Here is a 20,320-nt window from a genome sequence, read left to right as displayed (position 1 = left end):
CTGATAATGTCCGAGGCTCAGACACACTCTCGCAGTTCAAAACTAGATTAAAGACCTATTTTTTTTAGTAAAGCATATGAGTGCATCACATAGCGGTATGCTACATGAATGTGTCCCACGCAGGTTTTACATCTTGTTTATATACACTATGAACAGAAGCTATTCTAATTATTCTCTTTATTCTCTATTTCCACCTGGGAATACTCATCCCAAGGCCCTCAGACTATGCAGCGCCACTCATTCGATCCAAGACCAGAGACGAGATGATCTCAAGGTTTCCATAATCCTGGACCAGGTCGTATAATGAGCAGCTGCTGTGATGGTCATGGAGGAGTGGAGACCATGAGATTCCTATACACTCCAGGGACAGACGAGTCTCGCTGACGTCCAGCTCCTCCAGCGCCTAGACTGCAGCTATGCACAAGACGTTTGCCCATAGGAGAAATGGTCGTGCCCAACTGAGCCTGGTTTCTCTAAAGGTTTTTTAATTCTTCACTTTCTCCAATTGGTGAAATTTTTTCATCGCCTCTGTCGCCACTGGTTTGCATGGCTCGGGACATGTAGAGCTGCGCATCGATGGATTTGCTCTTCAGTGTTTGGACTCTCTGTTCAGACTACTCTGGAGTAGGGATTTTTAAGCCACACTGAACTGAGCTAACCTGAACTGAACTGAACACTGAAAACTGGACTTTCAATTTACAATGATCTTCTATGTAAAGTTGCTTTGACACAATATGCATAGTAAGTAAAAGCGCTATACAAATAAAGGTGAATTGAATTGAATTTAATTATTAGATTAATAAAGTGGGGGCAAAATCTTTTATCCCACTTATCTCATTTCAACCTCATTCACATGATGCATTTTACATTTTTGCCTGAGCACATCACTTAACACTCACATTAAAGCACTTTACAGAACTCATGACCTGAAACAGTCTTTTATTCAAAGGCACAGAAGGGTAATTTGAGCTGATCTCATTAAACATCCAGCATCTGTTTGAGGTAATCAAACTGTTTGACTATTAACTGAATGATCTTGATGAAAAAGATGCTGGACTTCCATCTGGACTCTGAAGGTGTCTGTTTTTCTCTCATTAGATGGGAGGACTATCTGTTCACGGCGTCTGCTTTTGCCAGAAATTGTGTGTGCGCACGTGTGTGTGGAGGGATTATCTTCCTCTGTATTTACAGCTAATAAAAACAGCTTTACGTGCTCTCACAACCGTGTGCACACAAAACAAGTTATAATTTAAGAGTTCCAGGTAAACATATTTTTCATTTTGATTAAACAACAACAATGCAATGGATTGCTTATGTACCAGTAGGCTTTATGAAAAAGAAATGTAAATTTGAAGATTTCCGGCTATAATTTCCGGCGTTATACTTTAATATGTTGAATGAGGTTATCAGTCAGAGACGAAGAATAACATCTCTTTTATATTTATGTTTGCACATTTTACTCCAGAAAGCACAAACACTGAGTTATTTGTGTGAGTGTTTAATCGAGTTAATTAGATGATCTGTTGTTTAATTAAACAAGTTAATTGCATTTATGAAAATGAAGATGATTCAAAGACGTTATTTAATTTTGTAAGAGATTGGGAAAGCATTGGATAGATATTACAAAATGTGCCTGTCAAAGTATTATTGACATACAGTGAATAATTTATCAGTCTACAGCAATATATTTCACATTTACAAACATTATAAGACCTATTAAAACCCTTTTCTCAATACTTAACTGTCTGTCATAAACTACGCTTCAAATCTTTATGATTTCTTTTCAGTGGAACAAAGACATTTTTATATTTTTCATGTTAAAAATGCAAAGTAAAAAAATGTTTTATTAAAAACAGCACAATAAAATATCTGCTCCAATTATTTATGAACATATTGCTTTCTTATTATGGGCACTCAAGAAACAAGCAACCCAGGCTCATTCTGAAAATGTACTACAACGAAAACCCTAATAAGTTGACTGAACGAATATAAATTGAGTAAACTCATTGCCTCAATTGAATTGAGTAATGAATTCTCCCAAAACTTGCATATTTAAGTTTATTATTGTTTCTCTGATAAAAAAAGACCTTGCACTAAAAGGTTGCACATATTAGAATTTTACAGTCAGAATTAGAATTAGAATCTTTGTGATTTTTAGCTTACTATACTTGAAATCTTAAGTTTATGCATGTTCATTGTATATACGTTAAATTAACTCATATTTTTAAGTGACAGGACCAAAATGCTAAATTTTAAGTAATGTTCAGTCAACTTTACTTGATTAAGTAAAGACAAGATTAGGGTTTTCAGTGTACTATATACATTTCGCCAAATATGCGCCAAATATGTCCCAGGAGCTACATTTTTTGCAGTTTTTGTTTTTGTGAATCCACCAGAGGCCGCTCTGAACGCTTTTTGAGATCTCGCATTCGTGCCTGCTGTTCTCGCGTAAATCCAACAGAGGCTGTTGTAGACTGACGGTCTGAATGAATGACTGACCGATCGACTGACCCACCCCACATCCCTAAAGCCAACCATTAGTGTTTTCAAAAGCACCAATTGACCCACTTCCCCAAACCCAACGGCAGTTTTTAAAAAGCAATCCTGAAAAAGAAAAGCCCTCGTCTGATTTTTACCACGTTTTCAGATTTTTCCACATTATCACCCTGTTTTTATTTGTTTATTTTATTTTTTGGTTTCTGTTTTTTTCTGTTTTGGTTTCTTACTTGCTTTCTGGAATTGTTCTTCACTGGACTCGAACCTCGTTGTCGGAGTCAACTCTACTCCACTCCGCGTCTCAAATCAACTGATGTACTGTACATGGCAAGCTAACTAGACAAACTGGTAACAGTGGGAAAGCCTTCCACACGGAGGTAAGCGGTCAGCTGGTAAGGGAATGGTGTCATACCACCCTGCAGCATTTTGTTTTTTATAAAGAGGAATTGCAGCCATACTTCTGACTACATAATTCGCGATATCCAGAAATGTATATAGGGCTACATTTTTAGAATGAGCTTATGTTACAACCAACCAATGCAAGGCAAAGCAAGGTAAGTATCATTTTACATGCTAACAATAAACATGCTAACAATAAGCTAAAATGAACAAACATTATTTATTTTATTATTTATAAAATGAACACACACTATTTGGTGGTGGAGGGATGCTAAAGTCATGAGATAATGCAGGTAGGTCAACTTTTGTTATTAGGGGTTTGATCTAATGCTGATAAGAAAATAGAATGTTTGGCAATGATGTATTAGAACTGCTGTAACATCTGTGCATGCTCCTCCTGAAATTTGTTTATAAAACATCACTAAATCGTGCTATAAGTGTGCTAAATCATGCTAGAACGAAACATTCAAATAGCTAAATCCTAAAAAAACTTACATAAAATATTATATATATTAATAAAAGTAAAGGTCTATATTATGCTCCTGAAATTTCAAATATACTAAATTAGCATACATAATAAAAGTTTAGCATAAAAGTTTAACTGCAACTGCACAAGATCTCAGTTCAGTCGATTTATAATTCCAAACATACCTTCAATTCATTGAGCGGCAGGTTTCGATTTCTCTCTTGTCTTGCCAGGAATTCCTCCACAGACTGGAAGAACTGCCGAAAGAAAAGACGACTCAGACAATCCCAAAGTAAGCCCTGATTCCTCCTGGTGCAGATGTTGCCGTGATCAACATCTGGATGCAGTTGGCTTGCTTTTACATCCTGCCATCACTGCGGATATAGATGAGTGTTATGCTTGCATAGGATATTTGTTCCTCACACCCTAATGAGCTACACATTACCGGTAACTAAATAAATGTGTTTTTCACAGTTAGGCAGGAAAGTCGAGTGATGTAACTTCTCTAGTCCACATGCAAAGCATTGTAAATTCTGGTGTTGCTGAGGACAGTGAGTACGTTTACATGGACACCCATAATCTGGTTTTAATACGATTAAGACAATATTTTAATTAAGAGTCTACCATGTAAACAGTGATTTTACCACAATGACTAGGTTTACATGGACATCAATTAAATGATTTGCCTTAATCTGAATAAGACAATAACGTGATTAAGGTGTTTACATGAGTTGCTTTTTGAATGTTCATTTCATAATCCCGTTTTACATGTTATAGCTCGTAATTTGATTAACGTCATTGCTTCACCACGTTATCCACATTTCCTCTGGAGTTTTATGTCATTTCGGGTGGTTCATATTTAATTTGTCAACTTTAACTGCAGCTTGGCACATTCACTTTCATTCAGGAAGATTTCATGCATGACACTGTCCTGTCACTAAATGTGGCGAAAATCCTACATGACAGTAATACTTTGATTAAGGAGTTTACATGTCTGTTCTGCACTTCAATAATGCAACTAAAATCTGCATTCTCCACATGTCTTAATTTGATTTCTGTTTAGTTGGATTATGACGTTAATTATTAATCAATTAAATTAAATTAATCAAAAATCACTATTTACATGATAGACTCTTAATCAGAGTATTGTCTTAATCATATTAAAATCGGATTATTGGTGTCCATGTTAACGTACTCTATGTCGCTGTTACATTAACACCAGAGCTGAAAAGTAAATCAACGCAGCAAATATGCCTACTGTAAAACCCAGTAAGTTAAGGTAACTCAAACCATTTGAGGCAACAGATTGTAACAAACCATTCAAGTCCAAAAACTATTCCTAATGAGTACTGTAAACTTAATCCATCTGAGTAGACCACGCAATTTGAGCACAGTAAAACCTAATAAATAAAGAGAACTCAAATCAACTGAGTACTGTTAAACCCAATAAGTTAAGGCAACCATTTGAAGAAACCGATTGCAACAAACCATTTGAGTTAAAAAAAAAAAACTAATCTATAGGAGTACTGTTAACTTACTCTATTTAAGCTGAAGTAACGAGGCAGTGGCGCAGTAGGGAGTGCTGTTGCCTCACAGCAAGAAGGTCGCTGGGTCGCTGGTTCGAACCTCGGCGCAGTTGGCGTTTCTGTGTGGAGTTTATATGTTCTTCCTGCCTTCGCGTGGGTTTCCTCCGGGAAAGAAACTGAATGAATGATTGAATAATGAGGTATTTAATTTTTCAATAACTCATTACCACTCAATAACTCATTACCATCAACACTGAGTTCAAAACTCTTTTCAAATGAGTAGAATTAACTTTCAGTCAATTTTGAGTAACTACATTTATTTCATTTGATAAAGTTGGGTTTTGCAGTGTAATAGCCACTGAAAGCGACAGACGAAAGATCGCAAAGAGGTGTTTCCCGCATAATAGCGCTAATTAATTCAGCTAATCAAGAGCCCCTTCTGTGGGCCATGGGGCTTCAGCCATGCCTAGTCTTTACGTTGATCCGTCCCTGCTAATCAGTCACAAAACAACTGCAGAAAATAGCTTATTTCAGGATCTTTAGAATAAGGTAAATGTCACTCTGCACAGCGCCTCATTTTAGGATGTAATGAAAAAAAAAACATTAAAGGCTTTCCACCTATCTCATTTCACAGAGCGTCTTTATAGCAGCTAACAGGTGGAGGTATTAATCGAGTGGGTAATTGACCACTGCTTTTTTCATCCTCCCTCTCCTCCACCTCCCAGCTTAATATCATCCATCTGGCCACACGCGTACGCTCACCTTTTCATTAACTTTTCATTAAAGCTGGTTGCTACGCACAACAGTTGCCCTAAAAAAGGCTAAAATGTTGATAAGAGGTAGACAAGGTCAGCATAATTAAAATATCTTTCTGACATAAAGAACAGACCAATGATTAATAAGCAAAACAAACTCTCCATTTTCAGAGCTGTATACCTTCAAGGCATGAGTTCTCCGCTCTCTGTGGGAAAACAGAGGCTTTGTGTTTGTGTGTCTTGGCCGGTCGGCCTTGTGATTGATTATTATTTGGGTTTTATCCAGAGGTAAAGGCTGTTCGCAGGCTCTGATGGGTCTTTAATGATGAAAGCCGTGTCTGAAGGTCTGTAAGTCTGCAGCGCTGCAGTCTCTGTTGCTTTTTCCATCGCAGTCATACCTTCATTTTGGAGGTATCGTATAAAAAGGGATGTTGGAAGCCGTCTCCACCCAACAGGGCAGACTGCAAGAAAAACAATGTAGAGCATGTCCGATTTTGGTGCGCTCATAGACCAAACAGTCTTTGCTAAGCATGGCACCTTTCATTCATTTGTAGCAATGGTGGAGCATGTTTATCTGTGAAAAAGAAAAAGGCGGCTCTCTTGCATCGAGCCAACCATCACAATAGGAGATCACGGAGCGTTTTTTATATTTCTCCATGGAATTCCGCAGTCTAATATCCCAGAGCCAACGCCTCTTCTGCAGCTGCAAAGCAGAACATAGTTATTTGACCGTCAGACGCACAATGACACACTGAAATACACAGTTGTGAGGCGATGTTAGTGTACTATGGGGTGCGGTGATCGGACCCCATACTGAAAAAAAGAAGCACTGAAAGGTTTAAAACAGAGGGTTATTGTGAATTTGAAGGAGGTTTCATGGTATGAGTGAAGATAACAGAACACTGCACTGTGGTTTGACAGCTGAACAAGCCCTTCTGATGAGAGCAAAAATTGGCTGCAAAGATACATGAGCAATTGCAACAACTGCTGTCATAACTTGGATTGTAGTCCAGGACACACAGAGCCTTGCTTGTTGTTTTCCTCGAATGAGTTCATCATTCAAACAAAATAATATCCCTGTTAAAACCTAGAGAGCTGCCTCCAGACTATAGAGTTGTTAGCAAAACTGAACTTTATGAGTAAAGATTGAGAATAGCAAAACATGTAATCCTGCCTCCTTTACGGTTCTGTTAATTTTAATTGTTTATTTATTTTTATTCACTAAGGAAATGTTTATTCAACAATGTACTTTTATCTGACAGGTTGCATGCAGTAGTCAAAATGATCCCCATTCTGTGAAAATGACCAAATATCTGTATTATGCTTGAAATAATTCAAATGAAACATTGCACATGGAGAAGTGGTCCTTTATGGTTCAGCCTTTTTGGTTGTTAAGAACTCACACTTTCCTATAGGCTGAACCATATACTGTAAAAGATTTGGACGTAGTATCCATGACGTAACCCAACCAGTGGAGCTACAACCGCCTGCTAGCATGTTGCTTAGACGGGCTTTTCTTTAGGAGAACGCTTAATATTTTCCTACCTGTGACTCATTTGTGTTCTGACCACATGTGATTGGTTGTGTACTTTATTAATAAAGTGTTTAGTTTTTTAAGCACACTGTTGTAATACATTGAGCTGCTAAGCACTGTTCTTATGACATTTTTCTACAGGAGGAAAGTGCAAATTACTTTTATTCATACATTTTTTTTTTCGGTTTAGTCCCTTTATTAATCTGGGGTCGCCACAGCAGAATGAACCGCCAACTTATCCAGCATATGTTTTATACCGCATATGCCCTTTCAGCTGCAACCCATCACTGGGAAACAACTATACACACTCATTTACACTCATACACTACAGACAGCTTTAGCTTACCTAATTCACCTGTACAGCATGCCTTTGGACTTGTGAGGGTAACCGGAGCACCCGGAGGAAACCCATGTGAACACAAGGAGAACATGCAAACTACAAACAGAAATGCCAACTGACCTAGCCGAGGCTTGACTCAGCGACCTTCTTGCTGTGAGGTGACAGCACTACCTACTGTGCCACCGGGTAGCCCCAAATTACTTTCAAATACTTAATATATTGTCTGTGTTAGTAAATGCAAGGCTATTTATGAAATTCAGGCATAACACTGTATGACAACGCTTCAGATGACTGTTCTTATAACCTATACAGCTAACCGATCTTTGAGATTCTGGAGTGCATTCAAGTTCTAAAGAAAATCAGAAATGATAAATAATCTTGAATGGTTTTTGAGCACAATTAAGTGCACACAGCATGTCAGATTATCTGATAATTGTAGGAAATAAATTCCAAAAGGCAACTGACTGTGCAAAGCCACATAAAACAAAACAATTGAATTCAATTCAGCTTTATTTGTATAGCGCTTTTACAATGTAGATTGTGTCAAAGCAGCTTCACATAAATGGTCATAGTAACTGGAACAGTGTAGTTCAGTTTTTAGTGTTTAAGTTCAGTTCAGTTCAGTTTAGCTCAGTTCAGTGTGATTTAATCATTACTGAGAGTTCAAACACTGAAGAGCAAATTCATCGATGCATAGCTCTACCAATCCTGAACCATGCGAGCCAGTGGCGACAGCGGAGAGGGGAAAAAAAACACCTGATGGGAGTGAAGAAAAAAAAAGCCTTGAGAGAACCAGACTCAGTTGGGCACGACCATTTTAATTTCTCCGCAGGCCAAAAGTCTTGTGCAGAGCTTCAGTCACCGCGGTGGAGGTTGGAACAAAATCATGATGTATATGCCAAGTTCAGCAGCTAATCAGCCAGAATCAAGACAGCGACCAGCGAGACCTAGCTGTCACTCAAGTGGCCCTCAATTATGCAGACTTAATATAACTTACTATAAATAAAACGGATGAGTGATAAACAAAATTCACCCCCTCACAGTTGTCATGAAGGGTAATATTAGCTTTATGCACTAAAATCATCTTTTGTACCAGGCTGTAAACATATTTTTATCAGCTGTAAAATTGGCCAATTTACCATTGCAGTCAGAGAACCTCTGGATTTCCTGAAACCAGCCCCCAAAGGCGAGTCGATGAATTGCAGTTTCAGTTACTTCCGTATTGGCTTCACGAGGGAGAGCGGGGGTTGTTGCTTGGACTGAACATGTTTTATAGATGAGGTGAGAAAAAGTGTCAACAGTTTGCATTTCAGGTCCTCCAAACATTATTGTCAAGTGCATGAACAGCCCAAACATCAGTTAAAAGGGTAGTTCACCCAAAACTGAACATTGCAAAATTTGAGTTTTTCTGATAAGGAGAGAAGATATTTTGAAAAAAGCTGGAAAAAGTTGGTATTTTTCCTTTACTGTAGATTTCATTGGATACTGTTATTCAAAAGTTCATTCCCTTGTGTTCAGTGGAAATAAGAAACTCATAAAAAGTTGAAACCGCATAAGAATGGCAAACACAATTTCATTTTTAGATGAACTATTTTTTAAGGGCACTGTATTTTGCTGGTTGTGCTGTATTTGTCTGATACTGATCTAACTCATTTGTCGTCTTTGCTTCTGATTGATTCACAAAAAAGTGTCAGTTCATAGCAGTTATTCATTCTGAAAAGGTGTTTATTCTGGTTGTACAATTCTCACTTGAAAAATTGCAGACTTACAGTACTTGTGTCATTTACAGAGTAGGCTTGTTAATGGGCGAGACTGGGGTGCCATCATTGTCACTTTTTCCAGAAATGAAGGCTAATGCAACATACATGTGATGAGAGAGGAAACCTAAGAGCTGTGGGTGTGGAACAAGACTTGTGCCATAAATGAGTGACATCGGAGAGCCGCACCAGTGTTGAGGGAGGAATGAGAGGAGAGACAAAAGTAGAAAATATGGATGACCAGTTCTAGCATGCTTAATGTTTCCATATGTTTGAACAGCAGTCATCTCTAAGGTTAGTTATTGTTCACTGGTTTCTGTCTCCACCTTTTACAATTTATAAACTGTTACATTGGTGTCAAAAACTGTGAGAAAAAAGAGGGATGTCATGTTTCAGAACCTTCACTGTTGAGGAGGCAGTGATGCTGGAGCAATGGACCAATTAGGATTAAAAGCTTGCTACTGTTGTCCTGGGAAGAAGAGGGCTGGCTGCCTTTCCTGAGGAGGTGCAGGTATTGCTGCAGACCACAGTCTGCTGCCATCAGCCTTGTTAGGGAGGACAGAGAGATGGCAAACAAGGATGCTCCATGCTGACAGCTTAAGCTGGATTTATGCTTTCGCCTGGCACCGCATCGCGTACCTCCACTGACTGCGCGTGCACCTCATGAAACGGACGATGCTTTTATACTTGCCGCTTACGCCGTTGTGATATTCTTTAAAATGACAGGGGGCAAAAAGAAACTGACCGAAAAGTCAAATGGATAAACAGAAGGGTAGAAAGTTTCCGGAACTACGTCATATCATTGCTATCATTCAACATTTTTTAACTAATTATTTTTAGTATTTTTATTAATTATTTTAATGATTATATGGATTTTATAACCATTAAATATTTTTTTTAAATCGAACTTTGATGCATCACTTGCTTTTGTTCTTATCTCAGAAAAATTTTAAATATTAAAGTACATTAAAATATGAATGACAACAGAACATGAGTTGCTCTACAATTATATTTGTTATTATGGCAAGAATAAAAGCAAAAAAAAAAAAAAGTACACACTAAAAAACACAGATGTTTTTTATTTTTTTTTATTTAGCCAGCTCCACAATTTACACATTACTGTCTGGCTATAGTTTCTGTCCTATACTTATGCTAAAAAGGCATTAAATGTCCAACATTCCGGACCATTACCACCAATAAAGCCTAGAAAAACAGGGCAGAACCGATAGGTTCAAATATTCCTTTTCAGTTATCAAAGAAATAATTTGTTCCTTAATAATAGTTTTGTAACTATTAAATATTTTTAAATTTAGAATTGTAATTACATCAGTGTAAAACCTATGACTGGTGGAGAAATGTAATTGTATACCTGGGTCTCCACTTTTGCCATGGCATCTTTTGGCTTTAACAATCACATACTTTAGATTTTCCCAACTTTTTAATAAAAACTTTCCTCCTTTCCCACGGCTGTTGCAATTTCTAGCCAAAAATTATTGATCATCTGGTTATCTCTACGATAATGGATCATAAAGGTGTCTGTACAGTACCAGTTTCAGACAAAATCTCCTCAAAGTGTTTCATATTCAACTCAAATCAAATGTGGCACCGCACAAACTGTTCGCTCGAGTCTCAAAAAAAAATCATACACTCCGCCAGCCGAAATCATGCCACATGCAACCAAAGGGAACCTCGGCAAACACATGATGTCACATTTGCAACATGCACTCAAGCGAACTAGCGCACACATCAAGTATAAACCAGGCTTTATAGATCATGGGTCCCCAATTCTGTTTCTGGAGATCTACCATCCTGCAGAGTTCAGCACCAACCCTGATCAAAAACAACTAAACCAACTAAGCACTTGGTAATTAAAGACAGGTGTGTTTGATCATGGTTGCAGCTAAGCTCTGCAGGAAGGTAAATCTCCAGGAACAGGATTGGGCACCCCTGATGTAGATGAAAAAATAGTCATCGTCCACTAGAAATAGTGAAGTCTTTCAGCTAAAAGAGGACTTGCAGCAATGTGTACAGAGATCAGACCAAGAATGTTTCTTTTTTCCTCTCTCATCCTTTGATTTGCTTTCTCTCCCCTTGTCTGTCCTTTGCTCCATGGCTGCCTTAATGTCCCTACTGGAGAAGGGGGATAGGGGGAGTAGAGTCTTGAGGGCGCCCCAGCCTGAGATATATGTGATGACCGGGCCAGGGCCGAAAGCTGTGGGAATAAAACCACACCATTTTCCTCTGGCCACACTATTAACCCTGAGGCCAGAGGAAGAAGTGTTAATAGGTGACACCTGTACACCACACCAATCTCAAATCCCTCAAGGGGGATCGGGACAGATAAAAGGAAGAGTTGACAACAGTAAGGCATAAGAGGACCTGGCTTAGGGCATTTTGTGTCACTGTATGGTTGCTTATGCGGCAGTTGTTCAAGAGGAACATTTAGTTTTTTAATTTATGGTTAAGGTATGTTAAAAAAAAATGTTTGCCCCTTTTTCAAATTAATTTAGAATGATCTGAAACAACATGATTGTTAAGATTTTTTGGGAAAACTTAATTATTTAAGGTTTAATCCACTTATATTTGTAGAAACTAATAAGTAAACTCAATCGATTTGTGTTGGGACAACATGGATGAATATTAAAAAAATGTAATACATAATTCGATAACACTTTATTTTTATGGTCCATTTGAGTATTAGTAGACTGTCTGCTTAATATCTGTTGATATGCTCCTTTAACAGACATTAAAATGACTCTAAGAAACTTTTCAAGTACAACTAACACTAACCCTAACCCCAACCTAAAGGCCCGTTCAAACCAGAAAGCTTTTTGCTTGTGTTTTTTCGGTGACGTTTAATGCCTGGTGACTAAATAAAGGGGCGTCTATGTGATTATGCACACCAATGCGCTAAAGGCAGGAGGCGATATGAACGTAGAGCATTCCATCCATGCTTGTTCAAATCACCAGTAATGTTAACAAGTGAAGTTTCACAAACTAATTTCGAGAAGAGCAGTGAAATGATTAACCGCAGTTGGTCTCTCATCTACAATCATTAGTTTGCCAATCAGATTAATCCAAACTCATTATACTGCAAGTAGCTAAGCAAAAAAAATACTCCCTTATTTCTGTTTTCCGAAGAAACCCTCCATTCACCCCTTCTCCCCCTTTCTTCCTTTACCACGGGGTGCTCTCGACAACCACCTGATCTCGTACTCCCCTTACATGCATCGACCTGGCGGGAGCCCTGGGCTCAATTATCTCCGAGCTCATGGTTCTTCCCGGGACAGCATGCCAAACCTGCTCATAGCATCAAGCAATATCTAAGTGTGAACTCTTGAAGCGTGTCCACTTTCTCTCTTCTTCTTCTGTGTTACAAGCAGGTGTCAGAAGCTTAAAGTTGTGTAGCACCACCCTGTGCACCAGTGGCCACATTTTCATTAAGCCACATCTAAAAACAAGGGGTGATTTTGCATACTCTTCTGCTTGACGCCAGTGTAAATCACTTGGGCTTGAATGCTGAAAAGAGTCTCCAAGAACTCTGAAGATAAACGCAAACAAAAATCGCTGTGTATGGGCCTTAACTGTCTACTTATAATCTAATGAGAATTAGTTGGCATGTACAGTAGATGCAATTAAAGTTTTTTTTATTATTAATTTAAGTGGACTGAACATAAAACAATTAAGTTGTGGAAAAAAAACTCAGGAATTGTGTTGTTTGAACTCATTTTTAAATAAGAAGTTTGAACAAAAAACTAATTTCATTTTTTTTGTGTATTTACAATTTCTATTTTTGGCCTCACAAATGAATGTTGACTAGTTGACCAGTACCACAAGAGATTATTCCTGTTATAGTAGTTCCAGTAGTTAAAGTTTCAGGTCAACAACATTTCCACCAAATGAATGAAAATTCAGTCTTACAGTACCTTGACAAAAAAAGAAAGATTCCAGTATTATACTATTTTGCTATTTTTTACTAAATTGTCATGAAACAGAGGTGTCTTCCCCCCACCCCTTATTGTGATGTACATCCAATTAAAACAGTTTCTGAAATTAGAATTAGGGCGATGTATGATTTTATCCTTTGGGAACGATTGCTTTGTTGGAAGGTGGGCATTGCTACTGTAACAAAATGGAGGAAGATTCGATGCCAGTTTGTCCTCTGTTCATCTGTTAGGATTCACTGTCATCACCCTCTGGAGCACAATGTTTTCACATCCCCAAGGATGACGAGAATGAGAAGCAAAATTTTACAGACAGAATAATATCATATTTTACCCACTGTCTCCAAACATTCCATCAGATCTCTATTACATCATCACAAACACATTTAAGCCCATGGAAGTGTTTGCTGGTCTCAAAAAAAGTCCCTCGGCTGTCCTACACCAAGTGCGTTACTGGCCTAAGGAGATAAACTGATCTTGAATCTGCCCATATGGAGCAACTGCTCACAGAAGCATGTGCTGAGTGGGACTGCGGTCAACACACACACATACACACGCACGCGCCTCCTGCAGCCACCTGCTGGTCCGCTGGTCATATTGCAGCCCTGATGAATAATGGATGTCCATCTGGAGACAACTAACCACAATAACAAAACAGGCAAAACAAGTAAACCCATGCTGTACACTGTCATTCCTAATTAAAAATAAAAATACAGTTGCATCATCCCATTTCATATAGCTCAGATTTAAGAATATATTATTAAATAATCTGTATCAGCTATTGAGATGGATGGATAGGAATGCTACAGTATTATAAACCACCATGTCAATAAATCATCTATTTTTATAATAACTAATTTCTTAAAGACCCTCACACACACTCACACAAAGGGTAAATCAATTTTAATGCTACTCATGAGAATGTTTTTATTTTTATTTTTAGCTTTGAAATTTCAAGAGTCCTTTGGCATTTTCCAGTTGTTGCTTATGCCTCATGAATGCAAAATACCAGTTACAATCCTGAGAAGGCTGGGGACTTAAAGCTTAAAAAAGAGCATGTATATGTGTCACATGATGATTTGATCCTGCTTTTCTCTTTCCTAAGTTCTTATTCCACACTTTCAGAGAGCTAAGTGGATACATACTGAGTTCAAGAGAGAAAAGGGGACAGAATGAAAGCTGAAGCGGAGTATGATCTTAACATCATTGTCTTGCTAATGGAAATGGTCACTGCTGGAAAGCGCCATGATGGTGTAGAGAAATATGGACCAGGGTTTCCTTTTAAGAAGATCTCTGTAATCCGCTTCTTTCACCATGCCCTTTTGAATTTACGTATATATTCATTTCCTTTATGTTACTGCTTTTTAAAGTACTCTACCCTGCCGAGTTCCACATTTTAAACCAGCCTGTTTTCTGCTATCCCAGAATGGACAGACTGAAATACAGCTCAATTCTTGTCAGCTACATGTAGTCCAAAGCCTTACAAACACCATTAAAGAGATAATTTACCTTAAAACAGAACATTTTGTCTTCTTTTCTTTCTTTTGTTGAACACAAAATATTCAAAATAAAAGCTGGAAACTGGTAACCACTGACTACAACCATAGAATTTGTTTGTTCCCCCTACCTGACAAAAGTCTTGTCATCTATCCAAGTTTTAGAAACCACAATAGTAAATTTATTTGGTTGATCAGTTGGTTTCAGATGTGGCTTAAATAAAAAGCAAAGGATCTAGATTATGCTTATTTTACCAAAATAAAATATGATCATGCCTTGATTTTTAATTATTTAATTAGGACAGTAAGGACTGACTTTGCTGAGACAAAAGTCCTGTCATTAAACAGAATTAATGTACACTATAGAATATAGTCATGCGTGGAGGATGAAGTATGAGAAGGAGTGCTATCCTGCTGAAAAATTTCTCTCTTCTGTGGTTTGTCAAGTCACTATTTGTTGCTCTTACAACTGGGACTGAGGACAAGACTTTTGTCAGGTAGTGTATGAAATTCAATATTTTTAGGTTTAGTAAAAAAACAAAAAACTCATAAAAGAAACCAATTTAGAGCAAGTAGTCAGTAGCATTTCATTTTTGGGTGAACTATCCATTTAAGCTACAATGTCATGAGCATTATGAACTAGTGTAGATATTTAACACACAAGAAAACCATACACTAGGTCTAATTAGACCCATGGAATATAGTTGGATTTAGATTTGTATGTTTTGAACATGTCCCAGCATTGGCTAAATTTTTTATAACTTATGACATTCTTCTCTAAAAATTGACGGAAATTTCAGTTATTTTCGGCACACTACTACTCTGTAATTGGTAGAATTTACTGTTACTTCTGACAAAACTTACCAGCTTTTGACATAATCATCTATAATGTATGAATGCTTGCCCAAAACTGAGAGTATTTGCCATTATTCATGACATAACACTTATTAAATTAATAAAAAACTCATAATAAATATAAATAATATAACAATGCGCCTCTGCTATATTGCCAGATTTTTCCAGAAATATACATGACCACCAAAATAGCCGATCTTTCAAGCAAATATGGCAAATGCATCCACACTATTGCCTGACTTTTCCAGCATTTGTGACAAATGCCTGCCTCAATTGTCAAAATTTTCCAGCATTTGACAAATGCTTTCCGCCCAATTAACACAATTTTCCAGCAAATATAACACATTTCTTTGCCATAGGCAGACTTTTCCAGCATTTGTGACAAATGCTCGCCACATTTGCCAGAATTTTCCAGCATTACAAATGCTTCCCTGCCATTAACAGAATATTCCAGCATATGAAAATGCATCACCAGCATTGGCAAAATTATCTGTCAAATTTGACACAACATTTCTCCGCCATTGACAGAATTTTCCAGCATTTATGACGAATGTTTTTCCACCGCTGACAGGATTTTTTTTGTCATTTATGATACAACATGTTCCTACCATCGGCACACTTTTTCATCATTTATGACACAACACTTCCCTGTTATTGACATAACATGTCAGCAATCCATGTCTTAACCATTTTATAGTAGCGGCACTGCTATTATAAGACTTTACATCATCTCCCGATCCAAAAAACAGCAAAAAAGAACCAGAAACAAATGACAGACACATTTCTTATGCACACGTAATCCAATCCAACATCTTTCAACAGCATATCAATCAAAATTGTCTAATGCTACCAAATGAAATGTTAAAACCACAAGGATCTAAATAACTACACAAGCATTCTCAGAGATGATGACTTGATTTAGGTTTTGATCATTACTCTGAATTTGAATACAATTCAATTTGGTTCAATCTTATTTTTATTATTATTAATAGTTTATACATATAGTATATAGTAGGTATCAAAAGGCGTCTATACCAGCATGTTCATACTGTCCCTTTAAAGATAGTTCAGAATCAGATTTCTCTTGTGCTTTAGATTGAGCTCTTTATTAAAAATGAGTGCATAGATTGAGTACGCTTGCATCAGAAAATCTTTACATAATATTACATATCCAGTGTGCTTGAAATCTCCAGCATTCATTTACTTCACTGTGCGCTTCACTTGCCTTTCAACGAAACATTGTGAAGAGGCAGAGACTGTTAACTAAAAGGCATTTGATTACAGTCTAAAATGAGCAGCTGCTGAGAGCTTCTCCAGCCGAGAGACACAGGAACACTTTGACTGAAACACTTTGACTTTCCACATCTTTCTTAGATGTTCTGCAGAACAATGTCTAGAATCTGTGGGGGAAGACTTTGCTGGAAAAAGTTTTAACCATAAAAGAGGCCACAATAAGAAGCATCTCATTTGATTCTGTTGGTCTGTTGGATTTTTAGTATTTAGTATCAATGTGTTAAATTAAAAGGCACCAACTGTTGTATTTGCACAACATATAGAACACCGTGAAATGATTCTGAAAGATTTAATCAGGCACTTAAACTATAGGTTATCATAACTAACTGGAATAATTTCCAATTCGAATGCAGCTCTTCAGTGGGATTTTACAACATAGGCTGGATTCAGATCACTTTGGTCAAAGAAATGTGGTAGAAAATGATAAATAGAGACCTCACAATGAGGTGTTTATGCTTTTATATTTATGAAGGTTTGAATGTATATGTCTGAATGCATGTTGAATGTACAATACTGTTTTATTTGTTTTAATTAAAGGAAAAGTAAGTTGTACAATAATATCTATTTTTTTTAAAAAGGAAAAAATGTCCATATTGGTACCTCAAAGGTATCTTTTTTGTACCTACAAATGTCAAGAGGTGCACATTTTACTTTTTAGGTACTTATAGATGAATTACCATGCTTGTAAACATTCAGGATGCAAGGTGGCCGAAAAAACGGGAGCGCTAGCCTTTACAGCGAGGGAATGACATCCCATGCGGTAGTTTGTTTTTGTCTTAGAAATAAGGCTCCCACTTAATATTAAGTGGCCTAAATATTTACTTACACAGGAGTTAATAGTTTGGTACAATGTACTTATTGTGTAAATACATGTATTTACTGTGTACTTATGCTTGATTAAATACATGTATGTAATTACATCTGTATTTAATTTTTGAAATTACATTTGTAAATACACTGTTGACCATCCCCTACAACTTAACCCCCCCTTAAACCTACCCATACCACCAAACCTGTTTATAAACCAACCTCTATCCCAACTGAAAAGCACCACGTGTTCTCAAATACATTATAAACACAGTAAGTACATTGTATTTATTTATTTTTTAATGTAAGTACATAGTAGTAAAGGACAATTAATACAAAGTGGGACCGAAATAAGATATATTGATTACATATTATATATTATTTACATAAGGCTTTCAGCGTGTTACAACAGCTTGACACCCAGTGATAAGCACAGTGATTCTGCAAAATTAACGTTAAGTAAGCGGCGTTCATCTGACAGGTCCATTTGCGATAGCACCCCCCCAATGAATATTGGATAAGACGAAATGACCAAGCATCCAGCCCGAAATATACATTCTCACTGAAGCTCCAAGCTCCAAGTGAGAAGTTAAAGGCCTACAAGTCTTTGGATCTCAACAATGTTGTTCTGTGTGGTTACATTCAAGAAATAATGTTCCATGATTAGCAGATTCAACACTATTGTGCTAAAAACCGAGGTTTTGCCTAGCCAAAGGCAAGGAAAGAAGACGGAACTGTACAAGGCCTTTGTAATTAGTCATCAAGCAATACAACTGCATTCTGACAGCGAACTGCACCTGTACAGCAGGTATGTGATCTTACACATAGAGGTGAAGTTGGTTTTATATTCGCACATTTAGACTTTCTCCTTAATAATATAATTTCATAAAAGTATTCTTTTGCAATCTCTAAATAGCAAAATCATATTAGCAGCCAATGACTAACAAAGTACAACATTGTTCACAGTCAAATAAACAGTATTAATGTTGTTTTCAAGTCACACTTGCAGGTTATTTCCTTTCATACAAAAACTTTTGGGGTACAGTGTGCAATGCAAATTTCTGCCCTTATCTCTCTCTCTTTTTTTTTTTTTTTCAAAATTATACATACATGTTCAATTGTTTTACATTACATAGTTTGTCAAACCATAGACATCAGTGGATGTTTTGATTGCACAAACCTAGAACATTCTAACAGAGAACACATTAAAAGGTGTGTACAACTATGCACATACAGTACATTTTTAAAAAGTATACTTCCAGTACATATCAGGGTTGATTATAGTTATATTTGACTGACTTCTTTTTATCTCTACTGTACTTGATCTGTTTTAGCTTGCAGCGTGATTTGGGCTAATTCCAAAGTAGCTTCCTCAAAACAACTGTAAAAGGAGCAGGGTGCGAACAAGAACAGGATCTTTCAACTGGCCTGAAGCAACCTTTATATCAACAACAGACCTAATGTCAGAATTACAACACCTTCAAAACAAATCAGCTCTTGAAAGGTTACATCCATTAGTCATTTAAAGGCATTCTGGTTTACTAGATCTTTCTCTGCTGCCATTTCACATGTCAAACAAGTCAAAATGATGTATCAAGGAACCAATGCTATATTCCAGCAACATTACCAAAACACTATAGGATACCTTATGAGCGTGTGGAGAAGCTAAAACACAAGAAACTTTAACAAAAACTGAAATGACAAGTTTGTCATGAATTGTCACTTAGACAATATTATAATAAAGACATGATTAAGACTACTCAGATTAAGAATTTACCATATAAACTTTTTTTGGATTAGCTTAAATCAGCTAAACTATACTGGTACCTTGCGACAGTATAATCAAGCACATGGCAAGGGCTTGACCACAATCAAGAAATTACTTAGTTTTAATGTACATTATATTTAGATGCTAAATAATAGTTAGTCAGCTTGTAGTTAATATACTTTATAAGTACTATAATAAACTGTTTCTATCTTAATAATTGATAATAAGTAATAAGCCAGAAGTCAATGGTGATAATTATTATAATTGCATCCCCCCTTATCTGACATTTTTTGTAAAAGATTAAAAGTGAAACACCCAAAACTATATATGGTACACTCTCAGAAATAAAGGTATGTGAGCTGTCACTGGGGTGGTACCTTTTAAAAAGGTACAAGTTTGTACCTAAAAGGTCCATATCAATACCTCACGGTACCAATGAGGTACCACTATGGACCCTTCAAGTACAAATGTGTACCTTTTGAAAAGGTACCACCCCAGTGACAGCTCACATACCTTTATTTATGAGAGAAAATTACAAAAATGACTAAAATGTGAGTTTTTGAAGGGAATGTTGGATGTCGTTGTGTGGGGATATAATGTTATCAATTATCAATTGTTAATTAACATAATGTATATTGGGAACATAAGTATTACAAGTAATATTCTAAAAGCAACTCATGTAAATGCCTTAATATTGTGTTATTCAGCATTTAACGGTTTAATTTGAACTCCTGCTTCATATGTACTGCACTGAAATATTTACTTAATCATCTTGTATTGTTGGATAATATTGAAAATTTTCTCTTTAAATGCAAGTTAATGTTATGAAACTGGCCTCAGACCTAAAGACTTTGTTTACACAAGGCATCTTGACAGTATTTGTT

At 36.9% G+C, this 20,320-nt stretch overlaps 1 protein-coding gene across 2 annotated transcripts in view; it reads right to left on the bottom strand.

Moving 5' to 3' along the window:
- fbln2 (fibulin 2) overlaps positions 1 to 3,854 on the bottom strand; it is a 153,958-nt gene extending 150,104 nt beyond the window's left edge. Inside the window, exon 1 of one of the 2 annotated variants that reach the window (XM_073916775.1) lies at positions 3,547 to 3,854. The gene's annotated coding sequence lies outside the window, so the exon portion shown is untranslated. The remainder of the gene's footprint in view (positions 1 to 3,546) is intronic. The other variant, XM_073916774.1, reaches the window with a different exon arrangement.
- Positions 3,855 to 20,320: the final 16,466 nt, after the last annotated feature.

This window comes from Danio rerio, chromosome 11 (genome assembly GCF_049306965.1).
Source record: "Danio rerio strain Tuebingen ecotype United States chromosome 11, GRCz12tu, whole genome shotgun sequence".
Classification (NCBI taxonomy): Eukaryota; Metazoa; Chordata; class Actinopteri; order Cypriniformes; family Danionidae; genus Danio; species Danio rerio.
Note: the sequence above shows the minus strand (reverse complement) of the source record. Positions and strands in the feature narration are given on the sequence as shown.